Below are 26,980 nucleotides of genomic sequence, written 5' to 3' on the forward strand. Positions count from 1 at the left end.
TGAAGTTACTGAGGACCAGAAGCTGTTTGGTTTTTCTTTTTACTTTAGTGTTTTTCTTTTTTGTTTTGGTTAAGTATGTTCTTTAATTTTTTTTATTTTGTGTTGGGTAGAAGAATGATTTTTATCATTTTTATTTTTGGGTGAACCATACATTTAAAGTGGACAGACACATCTGTGCTTCAAGGTATAGGCCTATTGTTTTATTAATTGGGATAGTCTGTTAATATAATATTCCATACATTATCAGAGCATGGTAGACATAATTATTATATTTTTAGACATTATTAGACAGATAAATTCTAATTAATGTTAGACCCTATTTATTAATTTATCATTTATATTAATCATAAATATATACAAAATGTCATATAAATTTTTTTACAAATTACTATTTAGTATTTAGATAAAAATGGGACGAATAAATGTAGCCCTAATTTGAGCAAATGAATAATAATAATAATAAAAATTATCCCATCCAGGTAGCAGCTGCAGAACTGTCAAAAAAAAGACTAATAATAATTAATAAGCATAAATAATCAAATTTAAAATAACAATATTAATATGTTCTGTTGGAAGTTTGAACAATAAGAATGCTTGGTCATGATTTTTTTTTTTGGGGGGGTCCCTTATTTTTAAGGGTGTCCCTTATTTTGCCTCTCTGAAGGTGGCAACCCTAAATAGGGGCCAAGCAGAGAAGCTACCAAACACCTCCACGTTTTCCCTATTTAAATACAGTTACTCGAGTAGTGTAACTCGACCTAGGACGGTGGAAACAAAACAAAACGTGTTGCGCTTTGCTAAGCGTGTAAAATGGATAACTATATTGTATGGCGGAACACCATAGCAAGTGCTCGGGAGCACTTTGACTTGGCGCAGTAATATCTTCACGTGGGGAGCGGGGGCCGGTGAGAGGACTTTTCACGAGTGAAGATACAGCATTGCAGTTGCAATGTGGAGCATCTGGGTATGACCCCTGTGAAATGTGAGTCATGATAGTTTTGTTTTGTGTCTAAGTCCTAGGTCGAGTTATACTACTCGAGTAACTGTATTTAAATAGGGAAAACGTGGAGGTGTTTGGTAGCTTCTCTGCTTGGCCCCTGTTGAATGAACTGGGCTAAGCTAAGTGCTAACAAAGTTTCGCTGAAAGACAGAGCGATTTAGTGCACGCACTGAGACGAAAGAGGTATGTATCAACTCGTCTTAGTTAAGGGAATAACATAGTTTAATATGAAAACACGGTGGAGTATCCCTTTAAAGAACCCTCAACTATAATATTTATCCCGTTACATAATCAACCCAATTCATTTATTAAATGTAGAGGGTTGTTCGTCTGTTTGCCTAAAGATCAGCTTAATTTAGCAAAACAATAATTTCAGGGACATGGCGAGTTACAGGCTAATGTTTTTTTTTTTTTCTTCTTCTGTGCATTATAATGAATGCTTTGTAAAACTGCACAGCGTTTTTAGCTTTTTAAACAACATACTCTGTCCTACACATAGTCTATATATCTATATATTGTTCTACACCAACTACACACACATTTCCTATCACGTATGTCTATGAAAGACGATCGAACCAATCAGAGTAGGCATGGGGCGGGGCTACACTTGAAGCCTCGATCTGCAGCCGAGTCCACGTCAGCAGCTGCAGATGTAGATTCAAAGTATATTTTTGCTAATCACTTGTGAAAACACTCCAACACTCACTTGTGATTTGCACCCTTTATTTGCAATAAAAAATAAATAGATAAAAAAAAAACACAGGCTCGAAAGTTAACATTGCAGAGCGCAGGGCTGCGGGTGGATTACAGGTATGTAAAGTTGATTGTTTCCTTTTATTTCACTAACATTAAAATGTGTGTTGTTTTGTTAACTACATGCGATTACTATTAACATCGTTTGCAAAAGTTTAAGAAGTTAGCGATCATTTACTCGCGCACGTGAACGTGATGGAAAATGCTGACATCTGCTAGTTATGTGCTGATGGTTTGAGCCCGCCATCGCTGCTTGCAGCTAGATTGTTATTTACTTTTGATTATGATATTCTTACACTACAAAGTACGTCAAATGTTATATCGTGTCTCTTCAAGCAGACTGTAAATGGATAAAGCAGTAAGTTCTTGTTCACCAAGAATAGATCAAGACATGACCAGGTTATCAGCACCTAAACTGATCTATTTGTCTTTATTTTGCACATTTAACATTAATTAACACTCTCATTGTAGGCTATTATAGAGCATTTCCTGGAATGTTGAAGAAGAAAACTGCAAACACACCAATAAAGCAACAGCGTGGAAGCCATTTACAATTAATATGTGTCTTTTGAACAAAATCACTGAAACCTCACCCTCTCCTTCCGATGAACTGGAGTTACTCCAGACAGGACTGGGAAAGCGTACCATCACAGTTTCGTCGAACATGAACCATTCTGAAGTAAGTACAATCTTTAGTAGTGTTGCAAAACATTTGTACAACTTTGTGGCTATGTCGATGTAAGGTCACCCAACCCCAACAAGTCATTAAACAGTCAAGTAAAGCTCAGTGCAGGCCGGGCTCCACGGGGGGCCAAGCCCACCCTGGCCCCACACCACATAACAGCCAATCACAAAATTAGTGCGATATTCAATTCAGCTCCAGACACGTTATTTTCTAATTTCTGCCCAACCCCCTCTTTTTTTCCCTCTGAGACAGACAGACTTAGCTCATTCACTTCGCAACCTTTGAGGTAAACGGACGTGCTGAATTATAAAGCAATAAACCACAGTAACAGCCAATTCATTTTATTAGAACTGTTAGTGAACTCAATTACCACACTATAGTAAGCCTAATAAAATACAACATGTACAGATTTCTTGTTCCGAAAAGACAAAAGAAAACCATTTTAGCTCACCAGGACACAGCTACCACCTCCTCATCCATTTTCGGCAATGAGGTCGGAGAAATGGATGAGTCGAGTTAATCAGCAGCTCCCGATGGTGTCAAAAGCACAAATACATCCACTCAAAAATGCAGCAGTTCTGTCCCAAATGATTTAAACAGGGAGAAACCTTACCAGCCGGTTCTGAAATCATACCCCCGAACTCTTTTTGGAGGGAGAGAGAGATGTTTTTCGGCCGCTTGGTATCAGTCACGGCCGTGGCTTGAATATTCTGTAGATCGCGATGCATGCTTTTGTTTTCCGTGGCGAGCCGTTCTATTCGACAGGTTTTCGAAACTGGAAAGCAGCATTAGAACTTGACCGTGGTCTTCAAAAACATGCGTGCATCCAAGCTCATTTACAAGCCTCGACCTCATGGACAGAGTTTTGCCGCCGATCGCTGACAGATGTTGAACATACTAGATACAGCTGTATCACCACAAGCTGTATTTTTGTAATCACAGTCATTGACAACCTAGCAGTAGTATTAATAGATGTTTGGTGAATATACAGCGCAAACCCTGATTTTCATTGTTTGTGAGTGGCCCAGGGTTAAGAATGTGGAGTATGGAAAGACTAATTGTCTGAAACAATCCCAATGTAATATTTCATATGTATTTACATTACCATTACTGTGTGCTGTAAAATTTGTGCTCTTGTTTGCAAACCCTTGTTCTGTTTCATGTTTTCTGTAGTTATTCCCGATAATTTCCCGAAATCAGGGGCCTGTTTCATAAAACAGGTTTATCAAATAGTCCAGGCTTATCTGAGTTAGACTTGTTTTGAACCAAATCAAGTGACAATAACTGAAATAAACCTGTTTTATTTGATAAACTTGTTTTTAGGGCTGTGCAAAAAATCGAATGCGATTTTCATGCGCATCTCATCAGTAAAGACGCTCCTGTGATTAGTAGTATATCTCCAGCACGTGCGTTCAGATCAGGGTTGCCAGGTTTTCACAACAAATCCTGCCCAGTTGCTTCTCAAAACTAGTCCAAAACTAGCCCAATCGTGTTTCCAGGAGGTTCCCTGATAAAAATTGCATCCTGGGGTTAAAATATACGTTTTTGGCAGGGTTGCCTTGGTAAAATACACATTTTATTATTGGTATTGGGGTCGCTTCAACCCGCGAACATGAAAAACAACCGCAGACTTGGCAAGTGAAAGTGAAAACCACAGACTTGGGTGAAATACAGTCATTTGATGGGAACAGTCCTACGTGTGGCTCACCTGAACACCACGACCAAAGCCCAGACATCCAGTGGTAGAGTAGTTTTAATCAATACAGGTAAACACACTTAAGAATGTACGATTTGACTAATCTGTTTTTCTTTTCACAGTCCAGATGATGTACTGAAGCGTCTCGCCCAGACTTCTTTCAAAGAGCTATGGTACAGTGGCAGCGGCTAAAGAAAGGGACCCCTGGCAACACTTTGCGTGTAACATTTTTGGGGGAAGCAGGTGTTGATTCAGGTGCCATTAGAAAGGAATTTCTTACAGGCAAGTCAGTTTCTCTATTATTAATTTTGTATTCATGAAACTGTTTTATAAATTAGAAATTGCATCCTTTTTTTTTTTTTTTTTTTTGTGTTGTTTTTGTATGTTTTTTCTTTTTCCCTAATCCTTTTATTTTACATTATTCTTGTCATATAACTTATATACTTATTTTTACTTCTTTTATAGGTCCCCAAAAAATGATTGTGCGTATTAAAAAATCATCAAAAACATTAAACCCACCTGCCTGTGTCGGTCCCCCTGTTCTACCAAAACAGCAGCAACCCACATCCCAGAATTGCATTCTTCTCACCATTGGCTACACTCAATTGTAAGGGTAAGATGTGGGCATGGAGGTGGCCTTTAGGGATAAAGTATTAGAAATCTGGGAATCTATAATAATTGTGTGACTGGGCTGTGAGGTTGCACCACTGTAACACTTCACATTATGGAAGTGAGAACTGGAGGAGGAGAACGAGGAAACCACCTGAAAATAAACAAAGTTCAACAATGTCAAAATTAAACGACAACAAAGTGTTTTTCCTCAGTGGTTGTACAAATTCAAGATTGTAACAAACTAAGCAATGACCATTCAAGAATCAGCATCGCACTGTTTTCCGTTTGTGGTTACTTAGTGTCTGTTTGTGCTCTGTTATAAATCCATTATGGGAACATTGCTCAATTAGAAATGAGATTGGATATAAATTGTATTGAAGTGAATAAATAGCTTTTTCTTAATATGTAGTTCCTACAAAATGTGTACGTGCATTTATAGATTTGATTGGTGAGATTGAGAAACGCCTCTTTGAGCATCAAGGACACCAGAGTGGGACGAGCCCCATCTACTCCTTAAGTGATCTGGAAAAGGGATATTTCAGGTTAGCAATTTATTTTATTTTAGTTATACTACCTGTTGTATTTACATGTTATTTATGTTTTAACAGGCTTGATCTTTGTGAATCTTTGTTTTCTCTTTCAGGACTGCAGGAGAAGTGTTTTCCGTTAGCCTTGCTCAGGGTGGACCAGCCCCCTGTTTCTTGAGACAGTGGTGCTTTGATTATCTCTCAGCAGGAGATCTGGATGAAGCAAATCTCACTAAAGATGATGTGGATGATGCTGAACTTTGAATTGATTCAAAAGTTAGTAAAAAAAAATTACTTATAAATTTCTTTCTTAGCCTGCACAACACCCATTTGTATTTAAATATTTGTGTGTGTGTGTGTGTGTGTGTGTGTATGTGTATAAAAGAATGCATTTCATCATATCAGGTGGAAGAAGAGACTGATCTTTCTGCTTGGACCAGTGATATCATTAGTTGTGGTTATACTGGTCTGATTAAACCAGACGACAAAGAGGCTATACTAAGGTAAGAAACAAAATGTATCGAACCACACATGGGCTTATGTCAGCCAACAGGGCACAACAACCTTACATTAACACTTGCAGGCTCTTTTAATTGTGGGTACATATATTGCAACAAACTTAAAATACATCGTTTCTACAGATATAACAACAAATGTAATTGAATAGTTGCATTTCTCCATAGTTTGTAATTCAGTAATATAATCTGCAATGCTTGATGGGTTTGTAGTTTACTCTAAAACCATTAGGTACACAGTACCGTGTAACGTCATGATTGTTGGTGCCTGATGTGCTGTGTTCAGTATTCCTGGAAATGCTGATTTCAATGGATTTATGATGATAGACACAACAGTCTCTAGAATTTATTCAGAGTGGAGTTTATTGTATTTGTGTTTATTGAAAATGTATTTTTTTTTATTTTCTATTGTACTGCATGCAACCCATGTTAAGACTTTTCTGTTTACTGTAGGAAGAAAACTTTCAAAACAAGACTATTTTATTAAAGGTTTATCAAAAGTTTCATTTTGTACTATATCTGGTTTTGTTCTGAATATGTTGGGAATACATCGTAAACATTTCACTGTCATTTAAGAATGAAGGATCACAAAATGTTATCCTGCTAAACATTTGTCCCTGCCAAAGTTTTGAGATTGTGAGGTTGAGTCAGCTGGGCAGTGATGTTCCTCGGTTAGTGTGTAATCTACTGGAGGTATACTAGAATTCCTACAGATGGCTGGTCAGGGATTCTGGTCATGTCCCAGTCAGAGTCTTCATCTTGAGAATTCTGGGATAAATTGGTTACAGTTTATGGACACTGTATATTTTATTGCTGTAATACATTAGGTGAAAATGTAAAGACATGTTCTGGCACAGAAACGCCAAACGCGTTCAATGCTGAGAAATGCAGACAAAACAGTGTGTAATCATTTAATTAACAGCACCTCATTGCATAAATGTTGAGTACACCGTTACCCTTACAAATAGAATGTTCATATGTTTAGGAAAAGAACAGTCTAATAAGTAAAATCGTTACCGCTTTAATGTATGCCATATTTATATGCTTTTAAACTGTTTTCAGAAATATATGGAAATATGGTGAAAAAAAATTCACCCTCATAAATGTTCTATTTGTCTGTCTGATTTTTTTTTCTTTTTACTATTTTTACACAAGATGAACAAAAACAAATTATATCTGTATAATTAAGTGTTTCACAAACCTCCCCTCCCATCAGACACCCCTGATTCAACTAATTAATAGAGACTGCAAGACCTGAATTGGGTGTGTCTCATGGGGGAATCATCCCAAATTGAGCAGTGGGAGGAGGGAGGTCTGCAGGACAGGTTTGAGAAGCACTGATCTATTCAAACAAAAAATGCCGGGAAGTACAAACTGTTTTACCTTAACAGAAATCCATTTCTCTCACCTCCGTGAAGTTGGCACCCCATAAAAAGGAATAATCACCAAAACTATGCCATTCGTTTGTGCTACGTTTGTGCTGATTTGTGCAGCAAAAATTAACGTTTGTGCTGGTTTGGTGTTTGAGATATTAGACATTCTTTTTTTGACCATGTGAGATGTGACGTCACTCTCCACCCCAGTTCGTCTAAATCGCACAAAACTGGTGTCATTCGTTTGTGCTCGATTTGTGCTGGTTTGTGCCGTTAAAAGAAACCCTGTAACTATGACCGCTTCTTGTATATAAAAAAAAATTACCTTTTTACGAACAGTGACGTCACTCTACACCCCATGCAATCTAAATGCTTCCAAACCGGTGCCATTAGTTTGTGCTCGATTTGTGCCGTTCAAATTTGCATTGTATCTATTTTCCGTCCTCAAAAATAACTAATTCATAAAGGGTCAGTGACGTCCCTCCAAACCGGTGCAGTTCGTTTGTGACCTCCGTGAAGTTGGCCCCCCACCCAACGCAAAACGTCAGCAAAATAGTCTCAATCGTTTGTTTTGCTTCTGCTTCTGTGTTTGTTTGTTTAGTTGAAAGAAACATGACATGTTCTTTTATTATATATGAAAGATTAATTTCCTTCCTGTATGTATTGGGTGGAGGGTTAGTTTAAAATAAAAAATAAAAATAAAAACGGTGCTCGTGCTGCCTTAAAATTTTAAGTTTAGTCAGCTCCAAGTTTTACTAACTTCATATTTCAAAGTTGACTAAGCTTAAGTTTCAAGGCAGCATCATTCGGTTTCATTTGTGTTTGATTTGTGCCATTAGAATATCAAACATCTAGGTCTATTCCCCACAAATATTCGTTAATATTAATAATATTAATTAGGTCATATAGCCTAATTCCAGGTGATCTCCACACCAAATGCCGCGTTTATTTGTGCTCGATTTGTGCGTGAAATGAAATCCTGGTTGTACCTAAAATTCTTCTTAAATAGGCCTATCTAAAAGGGAGGAAAGCAGAAGCACTTAATATGCCATTAGCTATAGGTTATATGTAACTGTATTTTCATGGTATTACTGCATTTAACAGCTAATATTATTATATTAATATTATGTTAACTTTTTTCTGTTCCCCTTACAAACGATTATTTACCGCACTGCATAATAAGACAAAAAGTACATAATGGACTGTAAAAAAAGTGCTCAAAGATATAATAGCCTTAACCTATACTGAACGTGTGAAAAAAGACCACAAAAAATTATAGATAGGCCTACTGTAGATGCATATAAAAGAGGTAAAACGTTTTATTAATATTTTGCAATCAAAAACCTCTAAGCAAAATCAAACAGAGCCGTTGGCAGGGACTGAGAGCTTCCTACACTGTAAAAAAAAAAAACTGAAAAAAAATATTGACTCAACAAATTGCTTTCAAATAATTATCCCCAAACAAAAAGATGCATTGGGGTAATTTTAGTTTTTATGGTCTAAAGGTAAAATTAAAAAAATAGATTCACTGAACATATTAAATGTTTTTTGATTGGTTTTTGATTGTGTTCAGCCAATTTATCAAGTAACAGCCAATTTATCAAGTAACAGTTAAATATCTGTGTTTGCCGAACAAGCCTTGCGGAGAAAAAAAACGCATGCGCATGCCAGACAGGCGCATGCAACTGAGAGAAACCGTTGGTATAGTGGATTCAAATGTATCTGCGCGGGAGAGTGAGGAGACTGAGGAGTCGATGCTGAAGTACGACGACAGAAGTTCAGACATCATTATGGTTAGTACTGAAATATGTATTTATTAAGTCTTGTTTACGTTAAACCGAGTACAGGTCTCAATGTTTCAGCATAAAACCGTAAAACATGGGCATTAATGTTACACTACCGCGGCCATTACACTAGCATTGGGTAAGGTTAAACGAATTAACGACTCTCCGAATGTTTTACTTGAGGACATAGTATATTGTAATGTCTGAAAAATGACAGACAAAGGAAGCTCTATGTCCGAACTTTTAATCAGAACGAAGACAGTCTATGAGATGAACACTGTCCCGGCCCTCCGAACAATGCTCCGAACTTACTTTGTTTCACAACTATGAAAAGTCTGTGCGCTACAATATTTTCCATAGCCTACATAACATTGTATTTTGCAGAATAACAGTGAATTCACGCCTTGGTTTCATGATAGCCTTTTATAAACTAATTTAGCCCGATACTAATATCTCATTTTCTATTTATTGAACTAAATAATTTTGTCAAACTATATTGTGATTATGTTAAATGTATGAGACACTAGGTATTAGTTATATGTTTCTGTTATAACTTTTTTTTTCTCTCAATGTAGCCAAACATCGTAGGTCTGACTCAACGGAACGACTAACGTTACGACTTTCACAGTGAGTATTTAAAAGTTTTTATTGCATATTTGTTCATACTATATTCGTGTCAAATACCCTTAGCTCTTATGATATTTAAATTGTGTTAAATTGCTTTATTGAGAGCCGCCATGAGACGCTTCTAAAATTTGTGACACTGTAATTCAGGCTGCATAATTTACAAAGTGGTTGGCAATTTTGTGTTAACAACCGTTTGACACATACTCCGTCTGCAGTGCTTATGTGCGTGTTGCAGTACATGTATGGCAAGCTATAAGGCTCAGAATTACGTAATGTTAATTAAATCACTATTTATTAATAGAAATCTGTTAATTAATAATTAAATACTGTTGGGTTTCTCACACAAATCGATCATTTCGTGTCAGACATCAATGTGTCAGTGACAGTATTTATATCACATTTTACCTCAAATCAGCCGTCCCCACACCATCACTTCTGGTAAGTGAGGTCAAATTACATGATATGGCATAGAGATACGCACGAGAGATCACTTCCGCCGCTTGCATCCCATTGAGATACGCCATATTGTGTACATGACTTTGGAACAGAGTAGAGTTATAAATTATATTCAAATTAAATGCATATGTGGTGAAATTACTAGATTTACTAGAAATCAGATAGATTTTAAATTAAAACTTACAACAGGCTTGACAAAAACAGCCGATTCTCATCTTTCTCTTTTGTTTTAAAATCAGGGTATTAGGTCGTTTCATCTTTTTTAACAAGAGTAGACTTTAAATTATGTGCATCTGTGGTGAAATTACTAGATTTTCACGTCAATACATGTTTATTTTAATGCGAACAATGTGCTGTCACTTTAATTCAGTGGGTCCAGCACAGCAAAAAATAGACTCAATGCGGAAACGCCGCACTGCTGCAGACATACCGCACCTGGAACACACTGCCGGACCGTATCCACTTGCAGTGTGAAAGCTCTAACCGGTTAACATATGCGGTGAAGATGGAGTGTGTGTGAAATGGGCATTAGTCTGGGAACCAGTTTTGCCAAACCCCTCCCTCAGAAAATCTCTACAGACTTGAACAAATTTTATTTTACATAATTTTACATCTAATTAATTTTTTCTAAAGATTTCTAACTCTTTTTTTTTTAAGATGTAACAGTAATTGATCAATATTACTCTGGGTCTTTTTCCCTTTCAGCAGTGTGGACTTGACTATCACCAGCATGCTGGTCACACAGTCCACAGTTTGCTATATTTTCCATTAGTTGCTGTACAGACTGCCTGACAACTTTTCCCCATTTAGCTCTATCTTTAGAAAGCCTTTTTTATGCAAAAGTATCATCTTTCAGCTTTGTCATTTATTTATTTTGCAGGTTTATAAGAAGTCCATGCAGTGCCGCTTCTGCAAGTTTTCATCACCTCACCAAGACCTAATTTTCAAGCACTACAGAACTTGCCATTGGTCAGTTATTGCAACTTCCTTTCCATGTCTACACCTAGAATGTGTTTTCATTTTCAAGACAATTGGAGCTTTAAAAACACATTTGTGGAGGGTACATCCAAAGACTGGCAACAGGGGGGTACCACATTTTCTTGTGACAACTGTGATTTTAGGGACATGTTTTTAAAATAATTGTGGTTTTGTTAATGTAAGATCTAAGGTCTAATGAGTTTTTGTGTATCTTGGAATCCTGAATTGAAATGCATGATTTTTATCTACTAAGGTCTACTGTGCAGAAATGCTTCAATGTATTTACCATGTAAGGTATTTTCACAATACTGTTGTAGATTTAATAAAATGTATTAAATAAAATGTGGCAGTATGGCTTGAGTGTTTAATATATATATTTTTTTTCTTTTGGGGCAACGGGGAATAAACAATACAGTGAAGTTGCTTTACTAATATAAATTTACCAAAAATACATTTTAGTTTAGGTAAAACTAAAAAAGGAATGCTACTACAATTTAAAATGTATAATTGGGCCAATAACATGGGTTGGTAAACTAATTTCTTTTCAATTGTTTTAACAAATTATTTCTCATTGAGCCAATGTTAACAGACTATTGCTACAATTGATAAAATTACATGTACAGAATTTCACTTGGGCCAATTGAAAATTTTAGATGTGACCAGTCACTAGAAAATTTTGAGTTGGGAAGATTAGAATTTATTTACAGTGCAAATTAGCATATATTTGTTATTCCTAGGGGAAATATGTTTAGTATTCTAATGGCACAAATCGAGCACAAGCGAATTAGAACGATTTAAACCCGCAGTAAAAAACAAAAAACCGGTCTCACCATTTCAACTTAATGCTGCCTTGTAATTTATGCTTAGTCAACTTTGAAATAAGAAGTTATTAAAACTTGGAGCTGACTAAACTTAAAATTTTAAGGCAGCACGAGCACTTTTTTATTTTTAAGGATTCTTATTTTATTTTATTTTTTTGTAACTCTGCGGCCGAACTAAACAGGGAGGAGAGTAATGTTTCTGTTATCTTTAAGAAGAGGTCATGGTTGTTTCTTTTAACGGCACAAACCAGCGAGGTTCGAGACCTCCGTGAAGTTGGCCCCCCACCCAACGCAAAACGTCAGCAAAATAGTCTCAGTCGTTTGTGCTGTAAAAATTTTCGTTTGTGTGCCGCTTTGGTTTTTTAGATATTAAAATAATATTTATAGGTCATTCCGAGGTCACTCAGCCCCCCCACATACTCCAAATTCACCCCAAATAGACTCGTTTGTTTGTGCCTCGTTTGTGCCAGTAATATTTTCGTTTGTGCTGCTTTAGTTTTTTAGATATTAAAATAATATTTATAGGTCATTCTGAGGTCACGCTCCAAATTTACCCCAAGTTTTTTTTTTTTTTTTTGCTTCGTTTGTGCTGGAAATATTTTCGTTTTTCCTACTGTGTTTTTTTAAAGATTTTTTTTTTCCTAGTCAACTACTCCCATGTTTATATTAAATTGATTAATAATAACCTATTAAACCATCCTTTTAATGTATAGGCATAGCCTATTCCACGCTCAAGCGCGCATTAATCTTTAAAAAAACAGTAGCAAACCCGAAAATATTTCTAGCACAAACGAAGCACAAACAAACAAGATTATTTGGGGTAAATTTTGAGCATGTGAGAATAATTAAAGTACAAGCTTTTTTGGGGTCAATTTTGAGCATGTGCAAACATTACAAATATTATACAAAAATAAATAAATAAAAATACAGCACAGACAAAGAAGATTATTTGGGGTAAATTTGGAGCATGACCTAAATATCTAAAAAACCGAAGCATCACAAACGAACATTTTGACGGCACAAATTAAACAAAGAAGATTATTTTGGGTGAATTTGGAGCATGTGGGGGGTTGAGTGACGTCATCGTCTATAATTCATTATCTAATATTTTAAAAACCAAAGCAGCACAAATGAAACTTTTACCAGCACAAACAAATGAGTCTATTTGGGGTGAATTTGGAGTATGTGGGGGAGGCTGAGTGAATATTTAAAGTAGATAAAATTAGAATAAATAAAATGGAAATGTCTACATACTACATACTATTACTACTGTAAACTTTGCAAATAGGACATCAGCCCCTTCAAGTCAATGAACAATAACAAAGTGGGCTGCAATGAATGTCTGTGCAAAACAGCTTTTAGTGAAAAATTTCTATACAAGAACAGTATCACAAAAGAACATTTTTAATGTTTTTAAAAGAACAAGTTTTAAATGAACACAAATTTTTGTGTGTTGTGACGTTCGCGAACGAACCGATTCTTTTGAACGGCTCATAAACATGGACGATGGGAGCCGAGTCGCGGCTGGAGGGGAGCCGTTCTTTCTGTCGTTCTTTTTTCCTATGCGTGTTTCACACAGATGCACACAAATGAGCTCCTCCGCGAGACAGAACAGTTATAGTGGGAGGGGCGCACCCAGCGCAGGCCAACCCTTTATAGCGTGATGATATTAGTTATTAGTTGTGCACGCATCCTTCACGTGAGTACTCCAGTGGAAAAAAAAACCTGCGTGCCTCTGTCATTGGGTAGGAGCGGAGCCATGACGTGTGCACGCTGCCGTCACATGCTTACTCCAGTTAAAAAAAAAAAAATTGTGTTCATTTAAAACTTGTTCTTTTAAAAACATTAAAAATGTTCTTTTGTGATACTGTTCTTGTATAGAAATTTTTCTTTTGAACGGCTCTTTGAAAGGAACGGATCGCGAAGATCCGGATCCCCTCAAAGAGCCATAAATCCCATCACTAGTCACAACTCTATTGAGTCGGTCAGTTTAGGCGATTGATGCTGGCGTGCTCTGACAGAACCTCGCACGGTTTTCAACGCGGAGTCTGTTTTGGAGTTAATATTTCTCAGGTAAATGCGAAATAATGTTATATAATCTTATTTATACACGTTTGACGCCATGTTCGGTTAATTTTGTTGAACTTGATGTTCCCCCGCTAAAAATGCTCGTGTCAGACTGGCTGGTGTAACGTACGTTGGCCTGCAGGATGGAGCTGGCTAGAATGTCTATAGCTAACTTAATAAAGGAGTGAATACAATTTGGTATCGAAGTCACTGAAGAGGAGAGGAAAAAGTTTGAAGGTGAGTATGCTGTTACATTTTTTAAAAGTTTGAAGTGTTTTCTTGAGGGTTTTCCCGGTGATATCCGTGATCTTTTTTTATCCGCCTCTCATACCTTGTTGCTTAAATAATAATAACTATGGCCATTACGGAATATATTTGCAATATTAACATTTGTACGGTACTTAGTGATGACGTTTTACATTTTGAGGCAAATTTTCCCGCCTTTGCGAGTATGACGTCATTTTGCACTACTTATCACACAGCCATTTTGTGTAGGCTAACGTTAGATACGGCAAAGCAAGTGATTAATTAAGTAAAAGGACAGCATCCAAGCGAATATTTATTCGTTACAAACATGAGAGTATTTTCAGATGTTGGTAAGCGGGGGAGGTCTCTCTCTCACTTTTAAAATGTAAATTCTCTCCTGTAGTTTTTTTTCCGGTAACGTGTGTTCACGGAGAGATTTTATTTTTCTGCAGTCTTTTTATTCATATCCCAAATGAGGGAACGTGAAGACTTAAACAGAAGTTTGGTCATTCAAAAAAGTCTCTGCAACCTGAAGAAAGCAGTTGCAAAGAAATTACAAGGCCTTTGGTGAGAGCATATTTTTATAATGTTAATATTTTTACACTTGTTACCAGTTTATTGTTCTCAAATTAGCAGTTGCAAAGAAATTAAATTAAAATTATGTCATTAATGACTCACCCTCATGTCGTTCCAAACCCGTGAGACCTCCGTTCATCTTCGGAACACAGTTTTAAATATTTTAGATTTAGTCCGAGAGCTTTCTGTCCCTCCATTGAGAATGTATGTACGGTATACTGTCCACGTCCAGAAAGGTAATAAAAACATCATCAAAGTAGTCCATGTGACATCAGAGGGTCCGTTAGAATTTGTTGAAGCATCGAAAATAACTAGGGATGCACCAAAATAAAAATTCTTGGCCAAAACCGAAACAGAAAAATTCTAGATGCACAGAAAATTGGTTATTTCGTTGGAGCGGTACACAATCGGAACCCAATTTTATGGAGCAAAATATTGAGCGGAGCATCACACCGTTCAGTGACAGCAGCTAGACAGAGAGTGAAACCTGCGTATATGTTCAGCTCATATTTTTGGCCATTTTTCTTTGGCCAATAATTTTCAGCACAGAAATTTCGGTGCATCTCTAGAAATAAAATTCTATCTGTTTTGTTTTTGTCTATGCACAAGGAGATTAATGCTCTTGGAGAGGATGCTACATCAATAGAGGGACATGTGAAAGTCCTGCAGGACCAATATAGAAGGACACAGTCAGAGACTCACATTGTGGAAGATCGAATGAGGAGGACCGCTTTTACTTTACTGAGTTTTTCATTGAAGAGCTAGTTTTTTCTTGACATGCTTGCTGTTGTGAGATGTAATGAAATCTTTTTAAAAGAACATTTCTAAATAAAATTGTATATTTGTAAGCCAAGGTATTTATTTATGCATGCACACAGACACCAAAATAATCAAAATGGTTAGTATCCTGAGGATGCTTTTAATAAGGTATACTTTTTTTGCCTTCTTTGCAAAATTGTTCCTTGGGGTACAAAGCTAGAAGGTACAATTTTGTACCTCTGACTAGAGGTACAAAATTGTACCCTTCAGGGTACCACCCCAGCGACGGCCACTTGTACCTTAAATGGTACAGTTTTGTACCTTTCTTTCTGAGAGTGTATAATAATATTTAGTGATCATTCTGAGGTCACTCAGCCATAATAATATTTAGTGATCATGAATATTAGCAGTAATTAAGCACATATTAAGGTTTCAAGGTTCCCTGCCTCACGCATGCGCGAGTCGAACTTGTCCAGACTGGTGCATGCGCAAAAGTTATCTGTTCGGCAGCATCCAGCATAGTAGTTTGATACGGAGTTACCTTTTATTCCTTTAAAGTCTGTTTTTCCTTAGTGTGGTATTGCTGTGCGTTAATAACTCCGTAAGTAATAATATTTATTATCACAGTAGATGTGTTTCAGAGTGTGTCATAGCGTAATTCAGTTTATTTTACCTCAGGGAAATGATTGCATCGGTATAAATCCAATAGCTGTAACCCTCACGTATTCGACAAATCATTCATTTATTTGCAATTAAAGATGCATATTTATTTGTATAAAAGCACTGCTTGTCATGTGTGTAAATGTAAATATTTTTTCAGTCTCTGACCAGCATTTTAATAATTATTACAATGAGCACACGAGAGCGCTAAAACAGCGCGCAGATACACGGTGTAATTTGACACCACTTGTAAGCATCAGCAGTCCCGGTCTGTTAATAAGGCTGCATTTAGTGCTCATACTGTATGTTAAAATAAGCTCTTGTTTAGTTTGTTTACTATTGCCTCAGACAATTATATAGTTCTATACAGAATTCCTATAGCGTATATAGTTTTATCTTTGCATCTGTCATTTCTCATTTCATATTATAACATGTATATTTTTCATGTTCATTTGTTCTCTGACAGAAACCACATTTTATGCATATTCACGTAAATAAACATTAAAACTGGACATGTTCACTCTGGAGTAGCTGCAGTTCTTTCTAACCGGAGAAATAGGCCAGCTGAGTTCCAACCATCCAACTGCGCACAGAATATCCCACATTATAATATTTGAAGTAATTAAGTAATTCTTTAATGTATTTTTATTTGTCGTTATTCTTATAATATTTCTTGATTTATGGTTGTGGTGGTATTTATTGATGAATTCTGATTGGGTTGGCGTGTAATGTGCTGCAGCACACTCAAGCTCAGTGGTAAGTCCGGCCATAGCGGTCTCAGGACTCTGTCCGAGATCAGTTTCGTTAGTTAAATGCGCGCACAGGGATAGCGAGGAACAGGTCGACGACTAAGCTTCTGGATTTATGTCACGTATATAGACATCAGAAAACTTTTTTCGAAAGTTTCTTCTACTTCTTCCACTTTTTGGAGAGAATTCATCCCCTGGAATTTGGTTGAAGCGCAGGACCTCGTGTGATGCAAACAGGTAACGTTATCATGATATTTTTTATCATTAATCTTATCCAGTCGTATTTTTATTTTTAAGAACAGTGTGTATTTATTTACACAGAAAAAATGGTTGAAAAGCTGTCACCTGTGCGGTACACTTTAAAACCCTTTTGTACCTTATTTAGAGTGAATAATAAGCTACAAACTTGTCTTACAGCCAGGTAAACACCACATACAAATACGAATAAACAATACAAACTAGGCTACTAATTAAAAACACTGTTACACTATCTAGATCAAGAATTATGCAAATTTAGCGACCGAATTGCACTTGGTATAAAATAGTTCTTTGTCTTATTGGATTTAGGGGTGTGCGATAAGACGTTATTTGATCGTGAACGATTAAAATGTCTGCACGATCCACTTTTTCGGAAATATCATTGTATCGTGCCTACATCAAGTACGCGACAAACTGAGGCGCGCGCTACATGACGGAGAGTTACCAGGCTCGTACACTTTGCTCGCGAGTTCAGTAAGATTAAGCAACTAGTGATGTGTCACGCGCAAAAGATGCGGCTCTGAGAGCCGATGCTTTGTAGTGATTCAGAAGAGCCGGCTCGCATCGAGTGAGAGCCGGCTCCCAGTTTTTTTCCTTTCGCTGCTTACCTCAAGGCAGAACTTTTTTGATTAGTCAGCAATCGCATCGCGGCCAATCAGATGTGAGGATATGGGATCATACCATTATGTAAAAACAGAGAGGGGGGTGAAACAGGGCAGATAATCACAGAAAGAAGAAATAGTCTGATCAGTCCATCAAAAGCTGAGGCATCTGTTTTTTAAAATGTTTGATTAAAATATTAAACAAAACAAACAAAAGAATGGTTTTGTAACTAAATAAATTCACAAAATTAGGCAATTATAAGGATTCTCATAACGGGAGCCCGCGCGCATGATCATTCCCCACATCCTCGCGCTCGATCTTCTCACCTCTGCTCGCGCGAACAATTTTATTTTTGTCAGTCGTGGGGCGGGGCTTGCTGTTTTAGTTGTTATCTCAAATGTCATTGGTTATTCCCGTTTTCTTGAAGTCAGTATTGGACGCCTATTAGAAGATGATTAATAATTCACTTGACTTGACACATGGCTTCATCAGTGGACCAGATACATGTGAGTTATCATTTCATTTGCTTGTTTTATTTATTTTTGTCTTTATTTAATGTAATTTAATGCATTGTTCATAGAGTAGATCTTTTCTAGATACTTGATTAACTGGAAGTCATCTGATTATTAGTGACTGCAATCTTGTGATGATAAGAGATACACATATGAACCCTTTTTTACAGGCTGTAATAATACACACACACACACACACACACACAGTATATAAAGCTAAATGAATGACAGTGAAGTTTTTAAAAAGTGTGTGTTTTATCTTTAATCGTTTAAATAGATACATTGTAATATTTGAAGGTTTGTTTAGTCTGTGTTCCTATAAAACACAGGTTTCATCAGGTTTGCATTTGATTTACAGTGTTACTAGTCATCTACTATCAAGACCAGTCCATTCACTATGATGTTTATGAAAATTGATTCCTGTTTATTGAAAAGAAACTTGTAATACATTCAATCCCAATGTATTAACTTATGTTCTTTTTGTTGCAATATTTTTTTTTCCCCCTTTGTAATTGCAGGTCGTGTACATGAATGCAGCAAATAACAACCGGGCCTCGACATCATACCAATTATTCTCAGAAGCAGTCCAGAAATTTGGCATACTGTCAAGGCAAGTACAGTACAGAAAAAATCATTTGAATTTTCTTTAAACCAGGGTCAAGGGAGACCAAGGACTGGAGGATGTACAGATCGCCAGGTTCATGTTTTCTTCAAGAGGCACGGACCAACATAGTTTCATATCTGGTAAAAGTGTCCATAATCAAAGGTAAAGTACAGTTGTCTGAAATTTCATTTAGTCCTAAATTTAGTAACTTTAGTTATCTGTAGGTAGCTTTTAATGCCACTTTTATGTAAGAAAATATCTTTCAATTATTAATAAATAACTGATCTGTTTTAAACCTGTTTCTAATAGGATTGAATGCATTTGGTGTGATGTCAGAATCAAGGACTCAGACATGCTGCACTTGCTGGAGGCCGAAGGACTGCTTGACTTATTGAGGACCTGTTTAGTGTACAGTACACCTTTCTCTCAAGCATCCAGGCAGACTTGAACACATTTGCAGAAGCCTGGACTCTTCATGCACTCTCCTCAGAAGGCAGCTCGAAGCTCAGAGCAGCTGTGGCACATTGGACTGATACACACAAAATGTACTAATCTGAGAGATATGAGGTATGGAGACCCTGCTGTCTTTACTCTGTCTCCACACTGCTGTTTATGCATTAGTCTAAGTGGATTTTTAACTATCTATTTAACGGCTAAATCATTAGGATATTGAAGAGCCAAATCTAGATGGTGCATAGCAGCTTCTTATGATGCCTGTGAAGATGTATATTTACATTTAGTCATTTAGCAGACACTTTTATCCAAAGCGGCTTACAGATAAGGACAATGGAAGAAATTAAAATCAACAAAAGAGCAATAATACATAAGTGCTATAACAAGTCAGTGCACATAGCAAGTTTAAAAAATATGTATTATATAATAAAAAGAAAACAGCTAGAATAGAAAAAGAGTAGAACAAGCTAGTGTTAGAGGCCTTTTTTGCATTTTGTTAATTCTATAATTAAAAAAAATAGAATACAAGGTTAGAGAAGCTAGTAGCTAGAAGCTACATTTCAGAGCAGTTGTTCAAGAATGTTAATCCTGTATGAGTTTGGATGGGTTGAGGACACTCAAACACCTGCTGAATTCAACTGGTGCTAATTTTCCTGTCAAAGAATGGGATTTGCTTTGTCAGGTTTTTTTCTACAAATATGGGGTAAAAAAATAAAATAAAATAAAAAATAAATAACAGCTATGACCCAGTCTAGATACGGCTCTTTGATGTCCTGAAGATTTACCAGTTAAATACATAATTTAAAATCCACTTAGATTAACACAAACAGCAGTGTGCTGAAAGGGTAACTAAAACAGGGTCACCGTACCTCATATGTATTTACCTTTGATTATGGACACTTTTACCAGATATGAAACTATGTTGGTCCATGCCTCCTGAAGAAATCATGAACCTAGCAATCTGTACATCCTCCAGTACTTGTTCTCCTTTTACCCTGGTTTAAAGAAAAAAAATGCAATACATTTCCGAGAAAAAAAAAAAGAAATAAATAAAAGAAAAATTCAAATGATTTTTTCTGTACTGTACTTGCCTTGACAGTATGCCAAATTTCTGGACTGCTTCTGAGAATAATTGGTATGATGTCGAGGCCCGGTTGTTATTTGCTGCATTCATGTACACAACCTGCAATTACAAAGGAAAAAAAAAAAAATGCAACAAAAAGAACATAAGTTAATACATTGGGATTGAATGTATTACAAGTTTCTTTTCAATAAACAGGAATCAATTTTCATAAACATCATAGTGAATGGACTGGTCTTGATAGTAGATGACTAGTAACACTGTAAATCAAATGCAAACCTGATGAAACCTGTGTTTTATAGGACAGACTAAACTAACCTTCAAATATTACTATGTATCTATTTAAAAGATTAAAGATAAAACACTTTTTAAACACTTCACTGTCATTCACTTTAGCTTTATATATGTGTGTGTGTGTATGTATTATTACAGCCTGTAAAAAGGGTTCATATGTGAGTCACTAATAATCAGAAGACTTCCAGTTAATCAAGTATCTAGAAAAGATCTACTCTATGAACAATGCATTAAATTACATTAAATAAAGAATCACAAGAAATAAAACAAGCAATGAAATGATAACTCACATGTATCTGGTCCACTGATGAAGCCATGTGTCAAGTCAAGTGAATTATTAATCATCTTCTAATAGGCGTCCAATACTGACTTCAAGAAAACGGGAATAACCAATGACATTTGAGATAACAACTAAAACAGCAAGCCCCGCCCCACGACTGACAAAAATAAAATTGTTTGCGCGAGCAGAGGTGAGAAGATCGAGCGCGAGGGCTTGTATTTCGAGCAGAGGACATGTCACGCGCGCGCGCGGGCTCCCATTTCCTCGAATACTGTTTATTTTTGATTTTTCGTATGTGATTTACCACGCGCGCAAGCATCAGTTGTGTGCTAGGTTATTATTGGCATTAAAATGCCGCCATAGGGTTTCATATTTTATTGAAGCATCCCTGGGCGCCCCCATTGGCTAGCGGACCCCCACCTGCTGTTAGCATTCCATTGACTCCCATTCATTTTGGCACCACTTTGACAGCGAATAACTTTACAACTTTAAAGACTCAATTTGTCCATTCATTATTTCAAAGTAACACGAAAATGTATAAAAGGCTCCATTACCTTGTATCTTACGTTATGGCCCCGTAAAAGCAGTTTTTGTAAAAATAGGCTAACGATTGCGTCATAACCTGAGACTCTCTGTCGCACATTAGAGAAATTACCGTATGGACAAGAGGAGAAGCTCGCAGGCAATCTTTTACTGTCTATGAGGCTATCGGGGGGACGTGGAGGCATGAAGTCAAGGGAGAAGCCCATAGAGAGTCCATAAAAGCACCGGGACAAAATTTTCAACAACATCTGCAAGATTTGGTGGCGTAGAAGCAGTTTTTGTAAAAATAGGCTAACGATTGCGTCATAAATTTAATATGTGTAGATGAAATGACATCTACGTCATCAAGCTCAGTTTGAGTCTGCGCAGTGCGCTCGACCCCCAGGAAGTGCGTGCTTCTAATTGACTTCACTTGTCTCCGTTGAATCCAACGGGGTCGCTGTGTCCATTTCTTTTACTGTCTATGCATAAACGCTGTCAAAACAACCAATCAGAAATAGGCTTCAACGACTGACCAATGAAAAAGCGACATCGTACATGGAATCTTATTGGTTGATATTGAACCGCACATGGAACACATGGAATAATGGTGCATTCAAGTCATCTCGTATCGATCGTATTTACGAGTTGAATGCACATGAACGCCACCACAATGTCGTAAATACCAGTGGGGAGCTCGGGATTTTCTTTAAGCCCCGATCTATACGAGTTGGGGGCGTGTCAGTGATTAACATGGCGGAATCAATGGATGCAACGTCTGTAGTTGACGGTAAATTTTAATTGAATTTCAATGTTTACTAGTCTATAAACTGTCATTTATTTCACTAACATGAAATTTAATGCTTGAATTATGTTTCAGTGAATATAGCCATGAAGATTTATTGGATTCTTGCACTATTTCTAACTGGTAGGTCACTTTATTTTCTTTTAATGCAATTAAATATATATATTTTTATGTAATTAAAGAATGTTTTTCTGCAAATATATGTGGGCCTTTCTACAGAATTGGTTCAAAGTCAGAGTTAAAAACGTCTTTTTCCAAAGAATTTGTATGTATGGATGTTTTGGATTATTTTTCCTCTCCCCAAATTTGTCACTACCGAATTATAATCCTTGAACTGCAACTTTATCGTGGTGGAGGGATTTGAGTACCCGAATGATCCTAAGAGCTATGTTGTCTGGGGCTATATGCCCCCGGTAGGGTCTCCCAAGGCAAACAGGTCCTAGGTGATGGGTCAGACTAAGAGCGGTTCAATAACCCTTTATGAATAATCAAAAAACAAGGACGTGACGTCGCCTGGCATGGCGCAGCCGGGGCCCCACCCCGGAGCCAGGCCCGGGGCAGGGGCTCGAATGCGAGTGCCTGGTGGCCGGGCCTCCCCTCATGGGGCCCAGCTGGGCTTAGCCCGAAAGAGCAACGTGGGGCCGACCTCCCATGGACCCACCATCTGCGGGAGGAATCATAAGCAGCCAAAAGTTCGGGGTCAATAAGATGTTTTTAGATTTGGTCTTGTTATCAGATGGTCTGAGTTTTTTTTATAGGTGATGTAGTGATTTGTAGGTGGGAGGTAGTGAATGAACAGCGCTCTCTTCCACCCTCAATACCCATTGCTGAAGTGCCCTTGAGCAAGGCACTGAACCCCCAGTTGCTCCCCGGGTGCTGGATGTATAGCTGCCCAACTGCTCCGGGTGTGTGTTCACGGTGTGTTCACTTCTCACTGCTGTGTGTGTGCACTTGGATGGGTTAAATGCAGAGCTCCAATTTCGAGTATGGGTTACCATACTTGACAAATGTCACGACTTTCACTTTCAAGGGGCTGGTGCATTGTGGATCGGGCGGCGGTCGAAGGCAGGGGCCCCCGACGACCTGATCTCTGGACACGGAAACTGGCATAAAGGGACGTGGCATGTCACCTTGCTGGCGGGGAAGGAGCCTGAGCTTGTGAGGGAGGTTGAGAGGTACCAACTGGAGATAGTCGGGCTCACCTCCACGCACAGCTTGGGTTCTGGAACCGCGCCTCCATTGTCAATGCAGCCACTCGGAGCTGTGGCCGTAAGGTCTCTGGTGCCTGTCGAGGCAGCAATCCCCGAACCTGGTGGTGGACACCGGAAGTAAAGGATGCTGTCAAGCTGAAGGAGGAGTCCTACCAGGCCTGGCTGGCTTGTGGGACTCCTGAGGCAGCTGACGGGTACCGGGAGGCCAAGCGGGCTGCAGCTCGGGTGGTTGTGGAGGCAAAAACTCGGGTCTGGGAGGAGTTTGGTGAAGCCATGGAGAAAGACTATCGGTTGGCCTCGAAGAGATTCTGGCAAACCATATAGCACCTCAGGAGGGAGAAGCAGTGCCCTGCCAACACTGTTTACAGTGGAGGTGGCCAGCTGTTGACCTCAACTGGGGATATCGTAGGACAATGGAAGGAATACTTCGAGGATCTCCTCAACCCCACCGACATGTCATCCGTTGAGGAAGCAGAGGGAGAGGGCTTTCTCCGTAGGGTGGCTGGGCGCTCCCTTAGAGATAGGGTGAGGAGCTTGGCCACTCAGGAGGAGCTCAGAGTAGAGCCGCTGCTCCTCCACATCGAGAGGAGCCAGTTGAGGTGGCTCGGGCATCTGTTCCGGATGCCTCCTGGATGCCTTCCTGGGGAGGTGTTCTGGGCACGTCCCACCGGGAGGAGGCCCCGGGGAAGACCGAGGACACGCTGGTGGGACTATGTCTCTCGGCTGGACTGGGAACGCCTCGGTATCTCCCCTGAAGAGCTGGAGGAAGTGACTAGGGAGAGGGAAGTCTGGGCGTCTCTGTTAGACTGCTGCCCCCACGACCCGGCCCCAGATAAGCGGAAGATGGATGGATGGAATTATAATAATAATAATTTAATTTAGCAATAATAATTTAATAAGAAGGGTTATATTGACGTCTTAAGATTTTGCTTACATCTAAATCGTAAATATATATATTTTTTGCTATTTTATAATTATTTTTTTTAGATGTAAATCAATAACAATTAAATTTTAAACAATATTTAAAGTTTAATTTATGAGAGGCTGGCTGTTCACAGAGCTCTGTGTCCAAGCACATTAATAGAGAAGCAAAGGGAAGGAAAAGATGTGGTAGAAGAAAAGTGTACAAGCAATAGGGATAACCGCACCCTGGAGAGGATTGTGAAACAAAACTCATTCAAAAATGTGGGGGAGATTCACAAAGAGTGGACTGCAGCTGGAGTCAGTGCTTCAAGAACCACTACGCACAGACGTATGCAAGACATGGGTTTCAGCTGTCGCATTCCTTGTGTCAAGCCACTCTTGAACAACAGACAGCGTCAGAAGCGTCTCGCTTCAAAAAGGACTGCACTGCTGCTGAGTGATCCAAAGTTATGTTCTCTGATGAAAGTAAATTTTGCATTTCCTTTGAAAATCAGGGTCCCAGAGTCTGGAGGAAGAGAGGATAGGTACACAATCCACGTTGCTTGAGGTCCAGTGTAAAGTTTGCACAGTCAGTGATGGTTTGGGGTGCCATGTCATCTGCTGGTGTTGGTCCACTGTGTTTTCTGAGGTCCAAGGTCAACGCAGCCGTATACCAGGAAGTTTTAGAGCACTTCATGCTTCCTGCTGCTGACAACTTTATGGAGATGCAGATGTCATTTTCCAATAGGACTTGGCACCTGGACACAGTGCCAAAGCTACCGGTACCAGGTTTAAGGACCATGGTATCCCTGTTCTTAATTGGCCAGCAAACTCGCCTGACCTTAACCCCATAGAAAATCTATGGGGTATTGTGAAGAGGAAGATGTGATATGCCAGACCCAAGAATGCAGAAGAGCTGAAGGCCACTATCAGAGCAAACCTGGGCTCTCATAACACCTGAGCAGTGCCACAGACTGATCGACTCCAGCCACGCCGCATTGCTGCAGTAATTCAGACAAAAGGAGCCCCAACTAAGTATTGAGTGCTGTACATGCTCATACTTTTCATGTTCATACTTTTCAGTTGGCCAATGATTTCTAAAAATCCTTTTTTTATATTGGTCTTAAGTAATATTCAAATTTTCTGAGATACTGAATTTGGGATTTTCCTTAGTTGTCAGTTATAATCATAAATATTAAAAGAAATAAACATTTGAAATATATCAGTCTGTGTGTAATGAATGAATATAATATACAAGTTTCACTTTTTGAATGGAATTAGTGAAATCAACTTTTTGATGATATTGTAATTATATGACCAGCACCTGTATATGTACTGTATGTATGTATGTGTGTGTGTGTGTGTGTGTGTGTGTGTGTGTGTGTGTGTGTGTTTTGTGGTATATTTATAAATGTGGTGTCAAATAGCTTAATCACAGCAGTAACATCTTGTAGATTCTGCAAATTGTATGTGATTGAGGAATTGATGACATTTACGAACTATTTTTGTTTTATTTAAAGGCGCTTCCTCTGTTTCTGTGGTGCTGAATCACCCAACATCACTTCCCTGCGGCAACTGTGAAAACGTCGTGTGGCGTAAGATCTTCCCCATAGAAGCAACTGTTGCCGACTGCCAAAAGCGGAAATGCATCATAAAAGAAAGCTTTCGGCAAAGATTCAACGTCATGCATGAAGAAAACAACTCCCTATTTCTCAAGTCAGCAAAATACAATGACCTGGGACACAATACGTGTGCAGTTGTGACGGCATTGACAAGCATGTTAACCTGGAGGTCGTAGGTGAGTGTTTGTTTGCCTCACATTAGAGACGCTTCAGAACATGCATTAAATAGCATATGCAGTTGAACTTACTGTAAGTAATGTAGCTTCATTTTTATATTTTCCCTATAGTTCCCATAAACGTGACTGTTGTTGAGTTGAGAAACGTCACTCTTCCGTGTTATGCGGATACTCAGAGCGGTGTCAGTGATGTGACATGGCTACACAATGAAAAAAAAGCTCTGTACTACACAACAAAAGGAGCCCCAATCCCAGGCCTGGGCTATGAGGAGAGAGTATCGCTGACAGAGGACGGAGACAGAGACGGTGATGTGTCTCTGACCATCACTGGTGTCCAACAGACAGACGCAGGATTATACCGCTGCTTCGTTCGAGATGAGACGGCTAAAGGATACCCACACGCCTACATGCTGCATGTGATCGGTAAGACTAGATAATCTCATCATATGAATATATGCACTTGATATATCATTATGTGCAATGCCTATTGTATTGTTAGTTCTCAACTAGATTTTAAGTGAATATAAAAATAATTGACTGAAAAGAATGATTTATTCACAAATCAGACAATAGACATTGCTGCTGGATCCAGATTTCAGGAAATTATAAAGCATATTAAGCTCTGAAATATGAAATAAATGCCAAAGTTTCCCAAAATAAAAATGCACTTTAAGAAAGAAAAAACAAATACCGTGTGCTAGTTCTGTTCTTTAATTTCATGCAGAGAAGCTCACCAAAGCAGGAGGAAACCAAACTGAGGACATCAACAATG

The 26,980-nt window shown here is 38.2% G+C and overlaps 4 long non-coding RNA genes across 8 annotated transcripts; all 4 read left to right on the forward strand.

The window, feature by feature from the left end:
* The first annotated feature begins 1,031 nt into the window (after positions 1-1,031).
* On the forward strand, positions 1,032-4,476 carry LOC109064946. 2 transcript variants are annotated; one of them, XR_002013469.2, is made up of 3 exons: positions 1,032-1,183; positions 2,225-2,432; positions 4,257-4,476. It is a non-coding gene; the product is annotated as an uncharacterized LOC109064946 (long non-coding RNA). The 2 variants fall into 2 exon arrangements; XR_006158418.1 differs by lacking the exon at positions 1,032-1,183 and adding an exon at positions 1,490-1,810 and having other exon boundaries at positions 4,257-4,474.
* A 156-nt stretch (positions 4,477-4,632) lies between these two features.
* LOC109088958 lies at positions 4,633-11,108 on the forward strand. Of its 4 annotated transcripts, none has more exons than XR_006158416.1 (6): positions 4,633-4,747; positions 5,186-5,288; positions 5,390-5,549; positions 5,659-5,776; positions 9,521-9,572; positions 10,909-11,108. It is a non-coding gene; the product is annotated as an uncharacterized LOC109088958 (long non-coding RNA). The 4 variants fall into 4 exon arrangements; XR_006158415.1 differs by having other exon boundaries at positions 4,635-4,741; XR_006158413.1 differs by having other exon boundaries at positions 4,642-5,288.
* Positions 11,109-13,433: 2,325 nt separating this feature from the next.
* LOC122142184 lies at positions 13,434-15,564 on the forward strand. Its single transcript, XR_006158423.1, has 2 exons — positions 13,434-14,131; positions 15,326-15,564. It is a non-coding gene; the product is annotated as an uncharacterized LOC122142184 (long non-coding RNA).
* Positions 15,565-16,898: 1,334 nt separating this feature from the next.
* Positions 16,899-26,145, forward strand: LOC122142182. The gene is made up of 3 exons (XR_006158420.1): positions 16,899-17,121; positions 22,372-22,419; positions 25,931-26,145. It is a non-coding gene; the product is annotated as an uncharacterized LOC122142182 (long non-coding RNA).
* The last annotated feature ends 835 nt before the right edge of the window (positions 26,146-26,980 follow it).

Source organism: Cyprinus carpio, chromosome A5, assembly GCF_018340385.1.
Source record: "Cyprinus carpio isolate SPL01 chromosome A5, ASM1834038v1, whole genome shotgun sequence".
Classification (NCBI taxonomy): domain Eukaryota; kingdom Metazoa; phylum Chordata; class Actinopteri; order Cypriniformes; family Cyprinidae; genus Cyprinus; species Cyprinus carpio.